Genomic DNA, 21,198 nt, shown 5'->3' on the forward strand with positions numbered 1-21,198 from the left:
TCATCACACTTGGTCATTAACAATGGACAGCATTGTTTGATTACGTTAGAAGCTGCCGCAATAATATTAACACAAATGATTAAATAGAAAATCTAAAGAGGTGTATATAATGTCTGTTGGTATGGCAGGAGATTGATGCTTACTGGTAAAATAAATGTTTCATGACATCACAGATGATTTAGCCTCTGTTTGTTACCAACATCTGTTAGAATATTCCAGTTAATGGCAACTATGAAGAATTATTCCATATGTTTTATGGCCTCTCTCTCTAGTTCTGTGATTCATTGTTCTCAGTATTGATTTTGTCGAGGTTGATATTTACCTTTCATTCCCTTTGATGTCTGACTAAATATACAACAAGGAATGTATCGAGTTTTATTCATTCCGCTCTATTGATCTTGCATTTTCTTTGTGCCGAAAAGGGATTTTTGTTCCTAATAAAATTGTTATTGTAATTTTCCTAAAACTGGTCCCTCCAAATCTTATTTTATGTAGGTAATATGGGATAACAAAAGAGTTAAAGGAGATTTTATTTTATATTAGAAATGTGCAGCAAGGCAGCAATTTGGTAGAATTGTTAATGGTTGGAACAAAGCCTTGCAATATTTCTCTTGGCTCAAATTCCTGGCTAAATTTGTCTTTTACCCTTTCATTGATCAAATAAAGTACCAGTCAGATATTGGAGTTAATGTAATCAACTTACCCCCTCCTCCGAAATTGCTGGCCTTGTGCCAAAATTTGAAACCATTATTATTATCATCATCATCATCATCATTATTATTATTATTATTGAGTAAAAGAGCAGCACATGTCGTCCAAGTGACATGGTTACAAATATATGAAACCCAATATACCCATCATGACTACCCATCTGATAAGGGGACACCAGACACACGCATCACAACCATATGTGCAAGACATGGTGATCTTGTATCAAGATAAACAGTGCATGACCTTGCAGTTGGGGGCCCAGTTTGGATTTTCTTCAGATTGAGTAGGCCATTTCACTCAAAAGGTCCCCAAATAAGGTTTGCTTAAGCATGATGAATGAAACATCTATGTTTCCAGAAGTGGATTATTCTAAACCAAAAGAATTTCTCACAACACATGGCTATGCCCCCCCCCCCCCCCACTACTTCTGCTCGTGAGCAGAGATGCAGATATTGTCACTTATCAAGGAACATGCTCAACTGATTAAGGTCAAGCAGCAACTGACAAGTAATTCTAAGGTTTTGAGCAGAATATTTGTTGTAGCCCATCTTTTACACCAAGAAAATACATGTAGATGTTAACACTTCTAGTCATTTAAGAACAGAAGCCATGAGAGCCAGTACCTGGTATTGAATCAGGGCATTTATCATCGTCAACATCATCATCATCATCATTATTATTATTATTATTATTATTATTATTAATATTATTATTATTACAGTGAGCTGGCAGAATCGTTAGCAATGCTTGGCGAAATGCTAAGCGGTATTTCATTTGTCTTCATATTTAAATTCATCATCTTTAAATTCCACTGAGGTTGACTTTGCTTTTCATCCTTTTGGGGGTCAATGAAATAAGTACCAGTTGAGTACTAGGGTCAATGTAATCGACTAGCCCCTCCCTCCAAAATTTCATGCCTTGTGCCTTTAGTAGATGGATTATTATTATTATTATTACTACTACTACTACTACTACTACTGGAAATTAAGTTGAATGCCTGAATAACATCTTATAGCTTCATCAGAGCCTCAAATATGAAGAGCAATTTATTTGGGAAAAGAACTACATTTATGCACACACACACACATATGTGTGTGTGTATATATATATATATATATATATATATATATATATGTTAATTCTCTAAATGAAGTATTAACAGTAACTGCACGATAAAGTGTAGTATATTGCCACTTAAGTGTGGCTGACCCCTAGGGGTGGATGTTACTGTTGCTTTTAGCCCCAGGAGGACATCTCCTCCAGCTGGCTTATCGACACACGACTGTCGTGTGTCGATAAGCCAGCTGGAGGAGATGTCCTCCTGGGGCTAAAAGCAACAGTAACATCCACCCCTAGGGGTCAGCCACACTTAAGTGGCAATATACTACACTATATATATATATATATATATATATATATATATATAGGGAAAAGCATTACCGATGAGAAAGCAAAACACCTTTATGGGGGTATGAAAACCAGGGTCTCCTCCCATAAATGGAATAAAGTTACACACACACACACACACACACACAGAGGTATTTGCATGTGTGTACTTCCTTGTCGTGACATCATAGAATTGTTGTAAACAAATTTCTCCCACACACAATTGCTGTCCTTCAATCTCAATTTTCCATGGAAAAAATGTTCAGCCATGAGGTTAATATTAGCTTGCTTGGAAACAGGTGAAGGTTGGCAACAGGAAAGGCATCTGGTCATACAAAATCTGCTTCAATGACTTCCATCTGACCCATGCAAGTATTGAAACTTGAGATGTAAAAAGGACATCAGTGATGATGTAATTGTATTACTTATCCATTTCAGATTATGCAACATATGTTATTTAGTGCATAATTAATTAATTAATTAACATTGTTATCATCCAGTATAATAGGCTGATGGCTTTTGTTATTTATCATGTAGTTCTGTTCTAGGTTCAATCTTGCTTATTGTTTCCATTAAAGATCTGATGAAAAGCTGTCATGTCTGAACTTACCGTTTTTCTCGATGACACTAAATATTCTTCATTGAATGAGAAGTCTGTTTTGTCTGAGTAAAAATGGTTGGTTCTCTTGAGACTGATTGGCATTCACTGACTAATTACTGTGTTCATTAGTTGCTTACTTTCAACTCTGCATCAACTAAACTTCTGTTTGTTAATCGTTACAAGAACTCTGATAACATTCCTGTTTCTGTGGTCTGATACTGTTCTTTTGGAGTCTTCTTGTCTTCAATAAGATCTTATTTGGAAGGATAACATAACTGACACTCCATCAGTTACAATGAGGATTGTTCAAGTTGATCCGATCAACAGAACAGCCTGCTCATGAAATTAACATGCAAATGGCTGAGTCCTCCACAGACACGCATACCCTTAATGTAGTTCTCGGGGAGATTCAGCGTGACACAGAGTGTGACAAGGCTGGTCCTTTGGATTACAGGTACAACTCATTTTCACCAGCTGAGTGGACTGTAGCATCATGAAATAAAGTGTCTTGCTCAAGGACACAACATACCACTGGGTGTCAAACTCATGACCCTCAGGTCAGGAACCAAGTATCCTAACCGCGAAGCCATGTGCCTTTCTTTTGTAATTCCCTACAGATGAAAGGGTCGCTTGAGGCTTGTTTTATTGCTGTTTGTTTACTGGTTTGTTGGCAGTGAATTCTAATGCAAAAGAAATTTTTTAAAGTGAAAGTGGGGAGAAAAGAGTAGGGCAGTGGCCATGATCTTTTATAAGATCTCTGAAACTAGTGGAAGGTAGGGACAGGGGGCAAGAAGGTGTCCTCAAATCAGAGACTGGGTCCAAATGCATGGACCAATAGAATGGTCCCCACTTATTCATTGGGGAATGTAACCATCACATCATGGGGCTGATTTGCTTGACTCAACCCTTCAAGGCAGCAGTGCTCCAGCATGGCCATAGTCCAATGACTGAAATAAGTCACCATCATTATCATCGTCATTAATGTCCACTTTTTCCATGCTTGCATGGGTCAGAAGGAAAATTTGTTGAGGCAGATTTTCTATAGTTGGATGCCCCTCTTGTCCTCAACCCTCTCCTTGATCCAAGCAGGGTAATAGCTTCTCCATGGTCAGACATGTTTTGCATGGGGTATTGGAAATGAGTGACACTGCTTGTATGACAGGGACTCTCATTTACAGCTATCATGCAATGTCAAGACAATATTTCACAATGCATGCACACTTGCACTCACACACACACACACACACACACACACACACAGACACACATACAGAGATGATGGGCTTCTTTCAATTTCTGTTAACCAAATCCACCCAAGGGTTTGGTCAGCCTAGGACTATAACAAAAAGCACTTAGTCAAGGTGGTGCACAGTAGGATTGAACCAGAGACCATAAGCTTCTCAACCAGATAGCCACATAATAAAAGAGTACAAAAAAAAAAATGTCATTTGCAAAGAAAAAAAGAAATCAAGGAAATCAAAAATTAACAAGAATAGCAAATTCAGGATTCTACAATCTGCATGCTTCTTTCGCTTTCACTATCAAGATGCAAAGCTATTTCTCTTGGAATGGAATCTGACAGCCAGAACACCATTGTTCAGTGGTGCATTCCATTGAGAAGAGAATATTTCTTCAAGCTGTCAGCTTCTCTTTTCCACTTCCCAAATTGCCTCAAAATGAAGTCAATCTTCCTTCTCTGCCGATTCATTTCATATTAACCTTGATTCCGAATATGGCTGCCCAGGCAACAACCAGTGCACCGAAATATATCGGAAAATGTTCTCAGTGCCATCCTGCAATTAACTGCACGATAAGATTACGGTAGCCATTTATCCTTTACCTTTTACTTGTTTCAGTTATGAGATTGCGGCCATGCTGGGGTACCACCTTGAAAAATTTTTAGTTACACATATTGACTCAGTACCTTTTTTTTGAACCTGATATTTATTCTATGGATCTCTGTCAAACTGCTAAGTTATAGGGACATAAACAAACCAACACTGTGTCCCTCACCACTGCTTGACCACCAGACACAATCACACACACACACATATGAGTGTGTTTGTATGTATGTATGTGTGTGTGTGTATCTCCAAGATGCAGATAAGATAGAGATTTTTATTTATTTATGGCCTCAAACATCTCATACCTTTCGCGCTTTAGTCTGCCCTCTATTATTTATCTTGTCTCTCTCCATGAAATTCAATTGAATTCAGTTTTTGTCTTAAATTCATACTTATTCATTCTCTAAGCTTCCTAAATTCATGCTACGTATATATTCTATTCACCTAGATTTCATTGCTCTTTTAAAAATTACGATTTATGCATTGTTGTCTCTCAAATATTTAAAATCTACGATTAAGAGGCCTATCTCCTCGCTGATGGTACACCTGCCCTCCCACCCCCTCCACCGGAAGTGCATTCCTCTGTCAACCTGTCATCCTCGGCTGTCTCCCGGAACCCATCTAGTGGCCTTGGCCATCCTCTCCCCAACCTTTGGGTAGCGCATTAAGTTTGAGTAATGTTTGCAGGTTGTAGTTACTGTTTTGCTTATGAATTCTTCCAATTGCAAGTTTTCTTTTCAGGTACACGACACTGCTTCCCCCTTTCCCAGGCTACAGGCCCACACCCCCAACACCCATACTATTAGGATTGGCACTCTCAACGTCGGCACGCTGAAAGGTAGATCTGGTGAAATTGTTGAGATGCTTGAACGGAGACGCGTAGATATGTGCTGCATCCAGGAAGTAAGATGGAGAGGAGGTTCTGCGAGGTTCCTCACAGGCAAAGAACACAGGTACAAGATTTTCTGGGCAGGGAACACTGACGGGGTCGGGGGCGTAGGAATACTTCTAGCGGAGAAATGGGTGGATAAGGTAATCGAGGTCGTTAGAGTAAGTGACAGAGTACTTAAGATTAGACTAGTGCTTCATCATAGATTAGCTACCGTCATCTCAGTCTATGCACCTCAACTGGGGCTACCAGATGGTCTGAAAGACCAATTCTATGACACCCTCTTGCAAACTACCTCGTCGACAAATGACAGGGACCTTCTCTTTGTGGCTGGAGACTTCAATGGTCATGTCCGACGTCGTGCTGGAGGCTTCCATGGCATACATGGAGGCTATGGCTTTGGTTCCCGCAACGAGGAGGGAACCAGACTGCTGGAGTTCTGTGATGCAACCGATCTTAGCATCATACAACGTGGAAGACAATTGGAGATTTCTGCGGGACAACCTGTTGAAAGCCACCGACCAGATTTGTGGGTGGTGTAAGGTCCCCTCCCGACCCAGAGTAACGTGGTGGTGGAACAAGGAGGTAGACAGGGCTATTAGACAAAAGAAACAAGCTTGGAAGAACGGTGGTAGCAAGGAATTGTACCAATGTGCCAGAAGGGAGGCTAGGCGACAGGTTTATTTAGCCAGAGGGGAAGCAGATAAGGAAAGATTTGCCAATGTTCTGCACCGTGAGGACCAAAGACTTGAGGTATTTCGTGTTGCAAGACAGTGTAGGAGAGAGCATAGTGATGTTGTAGGAGAGAAATGTGTTCGCATGGATGATGGTACGCTTGCACTAAATGAGGCTGCAAAGGAAGAGGTCTGGAGATGCCACTACGATAGATTGCTTAATAAAGAGAATGAATGGGAGGAAGAGAGCCTGCCGTATGTCGACCCAATAGAGGGACCAGCTATCCGAGTTGATAGTACCGGGGTAGATAAAGCAATTAAGATTATGAAGACCGGGAAAGCCCCCGGCCCATCAGGAATCTCTGCAGAAATGCTCAAAATATCTGGCAGTGTTGGCTATAGCCTAGTCACCCGTATTACGAACCAGGTGATACACGAAGGAGTCATACCCAATGACTGGTGTAGCAGCATCATAGTCAACTGCTACAAAGGTAAAGGTGACGCTTTAGATACAAATAATTACAGAGGCATCAAGCTGTTAGATCAGGTTATGAAAGTTACAGAGAGCGTCATAGCCCAACTAATTAGGGAGCGAATCAATTTAGATGAGATGCAGTTTGGGTTCGTGCCAGGTAAAAGCACTACTGATGCCTTATTTCTAGTGAGACAGCTGCAGGAGAAATACCTAGCTAAGGATAAACCTCTGTACCTGGCTTTCGTTGACATGGAGAAAGCCTTTGACAGGGTCCCCCGATCCCTTATCTGGTGGTCAATGAGGAAACTTGGGATAGAAGAATGGTTAGTGAGAGCTGTGCGAGCCATGTACAGAGATGCTGCCAGTAAGGTGAGGGTGGGAAATGAGTACAGCAATGAATTCCGGGTAGAGGTAGGAGTCCACCAAGGTTCCGTCCTCAGCCCCCTCTTATTTATCATAGTCCTCCAGGCAATCACAGAGGAGTTCAAGACAGGTTGCCCCTGGGAGCTCCTCTATGCTGATGACCTTGCCCTAATTGCGCAGTCACTATCAGAACTAGAGGAGAAGTTTCAGGTGTGGAAGCAAGGTCTAGAATTGAAGGGCCTTAGAGTCAACCTAGCTAAAACCAAAATCCTAATAAGTAGGAAGGTAGATAAAACACAAACCCCTTCAGGTAGATGGCCCTGCTCAGTATGTAGAAAAGGAGTAGGTAGTAACTCTATAAGATGTACCCGGTGCAAGCTATGGACACATAAGAGGTGCAGCAACATCAAAGGCAGGTTAACTAGCAAGTTAGTTTTTGTTTGTGGCAGATGTTCAGGTGCAATAAATACTGTAAACAAACAGGAAACAACTTCTATCTCATTCCAGGGTGAAAAACTAGAGGTAGTCGATAGCTTCCGCTATCTGGGCGACCAAGTTAGTAGTGGGGGTGGGTGCGCTGAAAGTGTAGCTGCTAGAATAAGAATAGCCTGGGCAAAGTTTAGAGAGCTCTTACCCCTGATGGCGACAAAGGGACTCTCACTCAGAGTAAAAGGCAGACTGTATGACGCATGTGTACGAACAGCCATGCTACATGGCAGTGAAACATGGGCTGTAACTGCTGAGGACATACGTAAGCTCGCAAGGAATGAAGCCAGTATGCTCCGTTGGATGTGTAATGTCAATGTGAATACCCGTCAGAGTGTAAGTATCTTGAGAGAAAAGCTGAACATTAGAAGCATCAGTTGTGGTGTGCAAGAGAGACAATTGCGCTGGTATGGACATGTGGTGAGAATGGATGAGGATAGCTGCGTGAAAAAGTGCCACACCCTAACAGTTGAGGGAACCCGTGGAAGAGGTAGGCCCAGGAAGACCTGGGTTGAGGTGGTGAGGCAAGACCTTCGTACATTGGGCCTCACCGAGGCGATGACTACTGACCGAGACCTTTGGAAATGTGCTGTGCGTGAGAAGACCCGGCAAGCCAAGTAAGATCGTTGCCAGTGCCCCTGGACTGGCTCTTGTGCGGGTGGCACATGAGATGCACCATTTTGAGCGTGGCCGTTGCCAGTACCGCCTGACTGGCTCCCGTAGGATTTTCAAGTGAGATCGTTGCCAGTGCCCCTGGACTGGCTTGTGCGGGTGGCACATAAAAGACACCATTTCGAGCGTGGCCGTTTTCGTGCGGGTGACACGTAAAAGCACCCACTACACTCTCTGAGTGGTTGGCGTTAGGAAGGGCATCCAGCTGTAGAAACTCTGCCAAATTAGATTGGAGCTTGGTGTTGCCATCCGGTTTCACCAGTCCTCAGTCAAATCGTCCAACCCATGCTAGCATGGAAAGCGGACGTTAAACGATGATGATATATACATGACAGGCTTCTTTTAGTTTCCCAGGGCCTATAGTAGAAGACACTTGCTCAAGATGCTACACAGTGGGACTGAACCTGGAACCATGTGGTTTGGAACTCCTTACCACACAGTCATGCCTGTGCACTTGTTTGTGTTTTTCTAAATTATAATTTTTTCTAGTCAAAATATTTGTTTTGAGTTTAAAATTCAGTCCAACCTGTTTTCTCACTCTCTAAAGAATTCTGGATATTTATTAGTTCATGCTAGGCATCATAGAATTTCACTACAAATAATATTGATTGCTTTGATTTCCAAAGAAAGCATTTAATCCTATTTCTGTCTGTATCTATCAGTCTGTTTGGTATTATTTGTGGTTCATCATTAACCAAAACAAAAACAAACAAAAAGCAAACGAAAAAAAAAGCAAGAAACAAAGGCAAGAAATATTCATTTATTAATCTCTCTTTCTAGATTTTTATGAGTGATTGCGTTTGAATTATAAGAAGAAGATAATAACAGACCCGAGGTTTATTTGTTTAGAACTGTAAACAGCATAAATGAAAATGAGGAGCTGAGAGGCAGAATTCGGTGTGACCAGTGGCACATATTTGAGCTACAAAGAAAATTCAACAGCAGCATCATCATCATCATCAAAATTTAACATCCATGTTCCGTACTGACATGGATTGGATGCCTTGCCAGGATCCAGCTGGTCCAAGGGCTGCATCATATTCCAGTGTCTACTTTAGCATGGTTTCTCTGGTTGGATGTCCTTCCTAACACCAACCACTTTACAGAGAGTACTCAGGGCTATTTTCATGCCACCCACACTGTGAACGTTGAGGGAATGGCTTTACACTAGGAGATGAGGGTTTAAAGCCCCATTAAAGTGCTCCCTTGGATGTTATGCACTGAGTTTTCTTCGGTACAATTTGAACCCAGAGCTGGAACTAATGCCACGAGTCAGTTTTTCTTACACTGAAGATTCTGTCAATTTGCTGCCAAACAATTTTCAATCCTGACCTTTTTTTATGTGTTTCTAACTTGCTTTTACAAATTTGTTGCTTACAATAGTTCTGACGCCATTAACTGTTGACCGAACATCTTTAGATTGTTAAGGAGGTACTCGAGAAGGTCTCATTTCTAAAATTCTTGATAGGAATCTCTTATCTGCTGATCTTTCTCTTAGTAATTTGTGAAATAACTTTGGTTCTTTGATTCTCTAGGGAATAGTCTCCAACTGCGTGATGACTTTACATTGTGGTATGGCATTTTAAAGAATTAGCTACAAATTGTTTGATAACAAATTATGAGGCTAGATTTCAATTCTAGATTTTTCTACATAATACTTGAGAAGGTTTTGTGGTAACAGTGATTTTATTGGGTGATGACATGATTTTTCGTGTGAATGTGGGTGTCTGCAATATTTTTTTTCTTTTTCTTTTCCTATCCCTTTAGAATTCAGATTTTCTGTCAGATGAAATGCTTATTTATTCACATTGCTTTGGATTAATTTTTTATCTTCAAGATTTTAATGATGTGATGGTTTATTTTTAGAATAACATTGCAGGTAGGTGTGAGAGGCCAAATCTGGACAGATTGAACATAAAATGTACAATATTTGGGTGGGATTAGGCTGGTTTAAATGCTAAAGGGTTACTATAATCTTGTTGTTTAGCCAAGGTAAATGCTAATTGAAGTGAATGATAATTGAAGACATTCTATCCATGACCACCCCATATCTTTACACAATTTATCTTAAACTACATTATCTAACATGTCCTTCCTGTATCTTGAAGGTCGTAAGTTTGATTTGAAAACGATTTACCTGCTCTTTACTGTAAGTCAAGTAACAATGTAGAGTGTTTCCTGCTAATTTCCCAGCATTGATCTAGTTTAACTTTATGGTAAAATTTATCTGTTTATGACATCTTGTTAGAAAAAGGAGATGCCATGGTCATGAATATATTCTCTTAGACACATCACTATGACATTTTTTTTAATAATAGAACTGAATATATGAACACACACACATTCTTATGATCATGATGCTGACACTGCTGACCACTAAGCCACGCGCCTCTCTCTCTCTCTATATATATATATATGTGTGTGTGTGTGTGTGTGTGTGTAAAACATATAAATAGTCAAAGAGAAATACCTTCATTTCACATAGTTTAATATCTTTTTATAAAAACATTTATATATATATATATATATATATATATATATATATATATATATATATATACACATACATATTTTATGGATGTTGTGATATCCAACCGGTTTCTGCTATTTAAATTAGCTTTTCAAGGGACATTGTGAAGTAATCAGTTCTTGTGGCTAAGGGGTCTCGCCATTTTGATTATATATATATATATATATATATATATATATATATATATATATATATGAATTCATTCATTCAGCTTGTCATTATTCAATCTGTCTCCTCCCCACTCTGCCTCCCCTTTCTCTCTCTGCCTCCCCCTTTCTCTCTCTGCCTCCCCCTTTCTCTCTCTGCCTCCCCTTTCTCTCTCTGTCTCTGAGTTTCTCTTATTTCTAATGTAAATTTTGCATGCAATATTTTGACGAGGAACCACAATCAATAGAAAATCTCCAAATAAAATAAATGTCGCATATCTAACGTCGCAATTAGAATCTGAAGCATAGATTCTGCTTCACCCAGTTGATTGCAAAGTAATAATTTTCCTCTGCATGAAAATGGTTAGCGGTAGGAAGGTGAGACATTACACATGCTCTGAATCATAAAACATTGCTGCACTCATAATGTCACTAGCACTAGAATGCTGTCTGAAAGTGCAGTGTAGATTTGAAATGCTGCCAGGTTTGGTAAACCAGGCTTGTTTAAACATTGCCTCTATCAAAGTACAACCATTTGAAATAAGATGGTGGGGAGGAAAACACCTTTGGCAATTTTCTGCATCGTCATCCTTTTAATGGCCAATTTTCTATGTTTGCATCGGCCAGACAGAATTCGTTGACATATTTTCTATGGCCACATGCACTTCTTATAGCCCCAAATTGCTTTCTCCCCAAAAAAGTAATATTTTTCAATGACCAGACATGTTTTTATAGGAGATGAAAAGGAAGGAAACTGACTTGTTTGACAGGGAAACTCATTTACAATTATCGTGAGATGTCAAGACAAGGAAACACCAACTCACTCTCACACACACACACACACACACACACACAGCTGTGTGGTAAGAAGCTTGCTTCCCAAAACTGGAACATGAGACGCTGTGATATTTTTGCTGCTTTTAATAAAGTATATATATATATATATATTTATAGAGGGAGAATTCACAAAAAAACCCCCAAAAGACGAAGACAGGTGATGTAGACAACAAACAGATGTATTAGTATAACGCTCGGGAGAAAGAAACAAGGAGAGAAAATAAAGAATGTGTAGTGGCTAGCGAACTATCATGGTGAATGCCGGACAGATATATATATAATGGAAAGTAGTTTAATGAAGGCATGAAACCCAAACTTTCAACCATGAAAAATAAATAATAGAAAATTGTTGGTTGCAGACAGTTTCCTTTGCAAGCCATATCAGGGATGGATCCATGCATGAAACTGACTTATTGCCAATATAATATATTACTACGACAGAGAAGAAGCCTTTCAACAAACAAACAAACCTAGATTTGTGTCTATCTTAATATTCCGTCCACATAGAAGAGCAGGAAAGGGGAGAGAATTACTTTCGCTTTTCTATTACAACATTACAAGAGAAGACTGGATTCTAAAGTCATCAGAATCAAACAAATTTATATATCATAGTTGATAAGGAATGTATGTGTGTGTGCACCAGAGTTGATAAGGAATGTGCATATGTGTGTGTGTGTGTGTGTGTATATATATATATATATATTATAGTTAAGTGTATTTGTGTGCATGTATATATATTTGATATATATATATATATATATATATATATATATATATATATATATATATATATTTATTTATTTATTTATTTATTATTGTTGATAAGAAATGTGTGTGTGTATATTATTAAGAAATGTGTGTGTGTATGTATGTATCTAAATAGATAAATAATGTAATATATAGTCTTTTTAAGATAACAAATGTAGAACTTTGGTCAATGCTTTAGCATTTAAATCACATTCATTGCTGCTCTTGTGAGTTTTTTAGTTGCTTGAAATGGTTGGCATTTCTTGCTGGAGAGATTTTCTTAACTTTCTTGCAGAAAAGCACATTCCATCACCATGACCACCACCACCAACAGCAACAACTCTGTATTCTACGAGGAGTGAGTGACATTAGAGAGAGAGAGAGAGAGAGAGAGAGAGACCAAGAAGCTACTAACATACTATGGGCATGGAACGTGACACAAGTGTATCCAAAGAATCGTTTTCCATCCAATGCAACGAGATTTAGATTTTAGTTCCTGAAAAATAGCAAAATGTTATTTATTTCTGTTCCGGTTTTTTTTCTTCTCTTTATATTGGTATGATTTTGTTGAAATATAATTAAAGTTGCTGATGGTGGTGGTGGAATAATGGTAATCATGCCAATTTGAGCAGACCTCTAGTATGATGGTAGCTGATTATAACAAAACATTCAAGTGGTTTTAGCAATCTTTACCATTCTGTCCTTATTATAAAATGGTTTGTCTTAAGATAGAATGTTGCAGTTTAAAGTTGGCCGGAAGTTTGCAGAGAGAAATTTGGCTGTCATAACAAACCAAATCAATAATTCCATGGAAGCACCTATTTTATGAATGATGCCAGTTTGTTTTGAAACAAATTGCTTCTCATCGAAAGTAAACAATATTTTCGGCACCACAAACGTCTGTACACACACATCACTCTCAGAGACTACAAAACAAAAAAATTACAGCTCACTTTATTCAAACATGCAAGAAATGCTTCTTTGTAGACTTGTATCTACATCCTTGCGAACATCTTTTCAATATATTGTCTTGAATAAGGTCGAACACATACAGGCACACAACCATGATATCTTAGAAAATTAACTCTTAAAACATTAACACTGCTGCTTATGGTGGTTGTATATTGTTATTGCTGTCATTTAACGTCCATTTTTCCATGCTGGCATGGGTTGGATGGTTGGACTGGATGTGGCAGGAGCATCTGTCTGGGTGCTGGTGCCATGTACAAAGCACCCAGTACGCTCTGTGGATTGGTTGGTGCTAGGAAGGGTATCCAGCCATAGCAACCTTACCAAAACAGACAATGGAACCTGGTGTGGCCCCCCTGGCCTCAGCAGTTCTTGTCAAGCTGTCCAATCCATGCCAGCATGAAAAATGGACATTAGATGATGGTGATGAGCTGTAGTGCTGTGTTAAGCTTCGGTGTCAGCTTTTAGCATGGTTTCTATATGACCAGATGCCCTTCTTAATACCAACCACTTCACAGTGTGTATTGAGTGCATCTTTTTGTGTATTGAGTGCATCTTACCAAGTAGCTTGCAACACAGAGAGAAGACCATCCCAAATATGTAATAGCAGCAGCAGCAGCTGTACAGTAAATTCTATATAACTCAGTTCACTTGTCAAGGATAGATACCAAATCACCTGGAAGTGGTACCTTACATAGGCTACTCTCCTGTCCCACTGTGAAATATGTCTGTTACTAAATTGAGTTTAGCATCCATCCTCATAAGTACCTCCAAGATTTATTATTTAGTTACAAACTTTATTATTGTTCTATATTTAAGAGATGAGGAATTATTTACATTTGACGGATATTTGTCCTCATCTTGTTTGTTGTTAACACGTTTCAGCTGATATACCCTCCAGCCTTCATCAGGTGTCTTGGGGAAATTTCGAACCTGGGTTCCTAAGGTATTTTTCAATGCTATTATTATTATTATTATTATTGTTGTTGTTGCTATTGTTGAGGTTCCACATTTTACTAATTTCTATTTCAAGATCTTTATACTTGTTCAGTTTTTAGTAGGTCTTGATAGATACATTTATATCGATTGGGACAGTCATATCAATGAGGAGGCATGATTTTTGTCTAAAGCCTTTCAATATAATGTCTCACCTATTCACATCTATCTTTCTGTCAGTTTGAATGGTGAAGTTCCAGAGGAGTGAGATGAGATCATTTTCAATATTATCATTATTATTATTATTATTATTATTATTATTATTATTATTATTATTATTATTATTATTAATATTATTATTAAGTTTATTGTGAGTTGATAATGAAAATATTTAAATTTACTGACCTCCCCACATTCCCATTTTCTCCATTGAGCAAAAATAATAATAAAGATAAATCTCCTTTTATACTCTTTATTATTATTTAAATGCAACTCAGGTTTAATTGGACAGATATTATTATTGAAGACATTCTAACAGTGACCATCCTGTCTTAATGGGTTTAGTTTTTCTACATGATGCAGTATATCCTTTTTTTACGACGTTTGAGGATATTTTCAGAGAGATTTGACTGCTATTTCCAGCAGAGTACGTGACCACATAAAGGTTCTCTTGTTGCTTTATCTATGTTCTGTCTGTCTGTGTGTGTGTTTTATGTTGTACTTATTGATTGAGGTTGAACTTCATTGTTTTATCTGCATTGTGTTGTGCTCACATATCTGGGACACTGCAGCTGCTGGACGCATACATCGTAGGCCCTCATCATCAGCACCCCCTCTCCCCCAAAACCACCACCATCTTTTAATACCTATCATCCATGCTGGCATAGGTTGGACGGTTTGACTGGACTCAGTGGTGTCCACGGATTGTGTCATGCTCCCGTGTTTGCTTTGACATAGTTTCTGTGGCTGGATTCCCTTCCTGATGAATGCCTGGTCTTCACCATGTCCAGAAAATGCTGTATGAAGGATTGGCAAAACCCTTCACCCCACAACACAGTACAACTGCTTACTCACACATATCTGCTGATTCCCCTACTTCAATGGTTTCTGCCCAGTGGCTGTGTGGTAAGTAGCTTGATTACCAACCACATGGTTCCGGGTTCAGTCCCACTGTGTGGCACCTTGGGCAAGTGTCTTCTATTAGAGCCTCGGGCCGACCAAAGCCTTGTGAGTGGATTTGGTAGATGGAAACTGAAAGAAGCCCGTTGTATGTATATATATATGTGTGTGTGTGTGTGTGTGTGTGTGTGTGTGTGTGTGTGTGTGTGTGTATGTATATGCTTGTGTGTCTGTGTTTGTCCCCCCAACATCGCTTGACAACCAATGCTGATGTGTTTACATCCCCGTCACTTAGCTGTTCAGCAAGAGAGACCGATAGAATAAGTACTAGACTTACAAAGAATATGTCCTGGGATCGATTTGCTTGACTAAAGGTGGTGCTCCAGCATGGCCGCAGTCAAATGATTGAAACAGGTAAAAGAATCTCCTCCCCCCTAACCCACTAAACACACTTGTCTTTCTCCTCTCATCATTTCTATTCTGTCTCCTCTCATCACTGAACAGCAAGATGATACCTGTGCTCGTCCGATCATCCTCAACACCTGACATAAACCCCTTTCCCTCCCCTAAATACTCCCCACCCAGCAACTTAGTTATGGAGGGCTTTTTCCTTATTCCTTTTCTGTCTTGCAAATTTAATTGGTAACCTTTGCTAGTGCCACTGTCATGAAAACAGGCACCCAAGACCCTCTTTAAAGTGGTTGATGTTAGGAAGAGCATCTAGCTGGAAGGCACTGCATCCCATTACAAACCATTGCTGTGACCTTCATTTTACTCAATGAATTCCTCTCAGAACTGTAAAATTCTGAAGTTCTCTCTCTGACCATTTCTTTCCTATGAGCGCCATCTGTCATTCTCCCCTTATGCCCTTAGGAAACGACCTACCCTCTCCTTCTGTCACTTCCATTCTACTTTCTGTATCCTCTCTTACGGTCACCTTCTTGTACCATGAGGGTTTGCTCTGGCACCCCATCACTACTATCTTTGTCTTCTTCCCACCTGTTTCCACGCACCCTTATCAAATATATGGTTATCATGTATCTCTATAGAAAGACACCTGTGTTTGTCTTTCTACTTTAAATTAACCTCTCAACACCTGATATAAAGCCAACCCCTTCTCGGGGCTGACAGAACTTTTTTCTTTTTCCTTTCCCAGTTTTTTTTCCATCTTGTAAGTTGCTTGGTGACCCTTCCCACAAATACCAGTGGCACAAAAGAGGCACTCGGTACTCTTTGTAAAGTGGTGGCCATTAGGAAGTGTATCTGACCACAGAAACCATGCCAAAGCAGACATTGGAGCTCAACAGAGCCCTGCAGGTCTCTTGGTTTTTATCAAACCATCCAACCCAAGCCAGCATTGAAAATGGACACTAAATGATGGTGGTGATGACACGCCATCTTGCAGAAGTTTAAACTATACATTTAGCCACATCAACCTCCACATCTCTTGTGGGAAATGGAAATGTCAACAATGATACTTCCTCAACCTAAAGAAAGAAGAATTTGTAAAATTTTCTTTTCCTTTGTTTCAACCATTTTTTAAAAAAAACATTCTGTGCCACAAAAAAATCACCCAGTCCACACTCTGTCAAGTGGTTGGCATTAGGAATGGCACCCAACTGTAGAAACCATGCCAAAGTAGACAATTGGAGCCTGGTACAGCTCTCCAGTCTTGCCAGCTCCTGTCAAACTGTCCAACCCATGCCAGCATGGAAAACGGACGTTAAATGATGATGATGATGATGATGATGATGATGATGATTTTCCTAAATTTCCACTCTGCAAAATAACTGTTCGATATTTGACTGACATCTTCTTAGTCTTGTCTTTTTGTTGATGCAAAGAAGAAGCTGTTGAAAGTTCAAAGTTGAGCCACCATTGTGATGTGATGTGAACGATGAGAATAAAAATAGATCTCTCTTCTCTCTTCTCTCATTGATGAAGTCATATTGGCTTCTCGTCGACTTCATCCCACTTTTACTTTGATTATCTTTGCAATTTATAATTATTGTTCTCAACGATACACATATTTGTCTGTTTATTGATCTTTTCCACAGAAATGGATGAAATGCATTATTTTCAAGAGATAATATTAGTTTGCTTTTTAATCTCAATAAAGTAATAGCTCCTACCTACCTACCTACCTACCTACTTACCTACACACACCCACACACATGATACAGATATATTTACTTAATCATGAAAGTGTGTGTGTGTGTGTGTGTTTCTGTGTGTGTGTGTGTGTGTCTATAGTCTCTAAAGTATGGCCGTACATCTTGTTATCTCAGCCACCTTACACATCTTTCTACTTATAAACACACACACACACACACACACACACACACACACTCTGTACACAGATTTATGTTGATTTTACAGACGGAATATTTGACCAACATAATAATAATAATAATAATAAAGCCACAGCATCGCTTGATAATACACTTCCTTTCACAGTTCTCTTTCACTCTATAACTCTCTCTCTCTTTCTCTCTCTCTCTAACTGCATAAGGGTGGTGGGTATGTATGTGCATGGGGACGAGGTGTATTTATGTATATTAAACATGGACAACAATATCTGTGTGTGTGAATATGTGTACTTCACCACCACCACCATCATCATCATTATCACTTAATGCCCATGATGCATGATGGCATGGTTTAGACAGTTTGACAGGCTCTAATGGGCCCAAGGCCTGCATTGTGCCCCAGCGTCTACTTTGCCACAGTTTCTATGGCTGGAGGCCCTTCCTAACCCCAGTCATTTTACAGACTGCCCTGGGTGCTTTTAATGAGGCCCCAGCACTTGTTAGGTTGCCATGCAGTTTGCAAGACTAAGAATCCCAAGAGAGGGATCTTTATGCCAGGAAATGAAGGGGACGTAACGCACCAACACTGGTTGTCAAGCGGTGATGGCACACGCATGCACACAAAACAGGCTTCTTCTAGTTTCCGCCTGCCAAATCCACTTTCAAAGCTTTGGTTGACCTAAGGCTACAGTAGAAGACACTTGCCCAAAGTGCCATACAGTGGGACTGTGCTCAGAACCATGTGCTTGGAAAGCAAGCTTCTTGCCACACCTGCATTTCTGTGTGTGGGTGTGTATATCATCATCATCATCATCATCATCATCACCATTTAATATCTGTTTTCAATGCTGGCATGGGTTGGACAGTTTAACAGAAGGACTACACTAAGCTCTGCTGTCAGCTTTGGCATGGTTTCTACGACTGGATGCCCTTCCAAATGCCAACCACTTCAGAGAGTGTTTTTTTGTGCAGCATTGGCACAGGTGCTTTTACATGGCACAAGCACCCATGAACCCACAGGAATGCTCAGGTGAAGAAGATTGTAGGGGACATATCTGTGTGTGGGGGTCAACCATGATTTTACTTAGCTTGATGTGTCTTCTCAAGCACAGCAAACCACCAGAAGTTTTGAAACTAGAAATGAGGTCCACAATTCAAACACAAAATTGCATCGAGACTTTACAATAGTTTACCATCAAAGTTGAGTCACAGAATCAATAAAAGGATTATTAGTCTTATACCGATATGGTTCCTTTGTTGATTATATAGAACCGTCAGCCTTTGAAATAAATTGAATTTCGACGAAAATCTAGGAATTAGTGGTTTGGGATAATTTCGAAGTTAATCTTTTGATGCATAAAGATTGATTGTATGTTCCTAGTTGGAGCTGAAGTCTTAATGGTTGGAGGCTGACATTTCTATATTCAATAACATTCTATTGGCAGTTCAGGATTTCATGATTTGTAATCTTAAATATTGATTAGTGTTGTTGTTATTAAGATATGTGATGGTGTTCTTTGCAGTTCTGAATTCTTGTTTGCTTGTCATAGATAATTCTTCTGAATAATGAAATGTAGTTAGGATGTAACTAGTAAATCATCATCATCAGTAAAAAATTTGCTGTGTGTGTGTGTGTGTAGAATGATGACGATGATGATGATGTGAGAGAGAGTGAGTATTTTGTGTACAACTACATCTGTTAAGTTTAAAGTTCCACGTAGATTATCTGCATCCAGTGTAGAGGTTTAGCAACTACTTTACTTAGTAGTATTACTAGTTATGATATACAGAGCAAATGTAGGAGGAATTATGATAAACACAAGCTTATATCATTTGTCCCTACACACGTTTCACCATTGTGGTTGTTTGAAACTCTGCATTGGCTGTTTCAAGTGCTCTTAAATGCTTAGTTACAACAGATAATCAGGGAAGACTTTATTGCATTATGTTACAGGGATCTAATGACTATATATACATATTTATTTCTTTATTGCCCACAGGGGGCTAAACATAGAGGGGACAAACAAGGATAGACAAAGGGATTAAGTTGATTACATCAGCCCCAGTATGTAACTGGTACTACTATAGCCTAAGGCTATAGTAGAAGACACTTGCCCAAGGTGTCACACAGTGGGACTGAACCTGGAACCATGTGGTTGGTAAGCAAGCCATGCTTGCACCTATATATATATATATATATATATCATGTGATGTGCAGGGCACTTGACTGACTTTGAAGGCGGGGGGAGCTGGCAGAATTGTTAGCATGCTGGGTGAAATGCTTACTGGTATTTCGCCTGTCTTTACATTCTGAGTTCAATTTCCGCCAAGGTCGACTTTGCCTTTCATCCTTTTGGGGTCGATAAATTAAGTACCAGTTGCATACTGGGGTAGATCTAATCAAGTGGTCCCTCCCCCCAAAATTTCAGGCCTTGTGCCTGGAGTAGAAAAGAATATTCTTCTGGCCATTGCTCATTGTCTTCTATAGTACCAATACTATTTACCCACCAACTAAGCCAAATTAAGCCCCTTAAGCCAAAAGTGAACAAGCAATGGATGTTTAAGACAAACTATTAGGACAAAAATGCTTTGGTCAAGCAAACAGTCAAATGTTGATGATGATGATGATGATGGTGATGACTTTACGTTGTTCTTGACCACATTTTCTCCATTTTAAACAACTGAGCATTCCATAAATGCTTATCATTCTTTTGTTTGTTTATTTATTGACTGTATTATTCTTATCGATGTATTTTCCTAAAAATGACTTGCAAAGTAATATGCAAATGGCAGTTAATGTGAGTTGGTTGTAGTTACATCAGACCATTTAGAACCATTTCACTGGAATTTACTTGTTTATCGAAGTCTTTTGAATGGTTTGAAAGTGTGTTTTTTATTGACTATTTTTTATTTTTAATTAAAAACAAAAACTGTTTTCCAATTTTTATGTATGAAATATTCAATATTTTCTGAAAATGGTAAATATAGAAAAAAAAAGGTATTTTTTGCTTTCTGAATCAACTATTAAAAAAAAAAAATTATTCATTGTGTTTGTTTTCTGTTTAAGAATGTACTTAATAACGTAGAATCGAACATTGCAAATGAATATTTGCATCCAATAACGAAATGCAATTAAATGTTAGTTTAAACATTCTCTTGGAGAAGAGGCAAACTTCAAAGGGAACTTCCATATATAAAACCAGGTGTGTGTGTGTGTGTGTGTATCTATGTATATGTGTGTATCTGTGTGTGTGTGTGTGTTTCTATGTGTGTATATGAGTGCATGCATCTATATATGTGTGGAGGTGTGTGTTTGATATTGATTGTAAAATTTAAATTTGAAATTCTGCTGATAGTTTCACCAATAAATCTTAGTGAAGTATTTTCAAACTGACCAGACTCCACCACATAGAGTAGAGGGTGTTGTGCATTGCAGACAAGAAGGTATTTAGTCCTTGTCTCCTAACATTATGAACCTGCTTCTGATTTTAATGGTCTTTAGTT

The 21,198-nt window shown here is 39.0% G+C and overlaps 1 protein-coding gene across 6 annotated transcripts in view; it reads left to right on the top strand.

Annotated features, from left to right (window-relative positions):
• The window catches only part of LOC106872656 (dystrobrevin beta), a 310,067-nt gene that overhangs the window by 89,195 nt on the left and 199,674 nt on the right, over window positions 1–21,198 (top strand). The window lies entirely within an intron of this gene.

Source organism: Octopus bimaculoides, chromosome 8, assembly GCF_046866305.1.
Source record: "Octopus bimaculoides isolate indiv1 chromosome 8, ASM4686630v1, whole genome shotgun sequence".
NCBI classification, from domain to species: domain Eukaryota; kingdom Metazoa; phylum Mollusca; class Cephalopoda; order Octopoda; family Octopodidae; genus Octopus; species Octopus bimaculoides.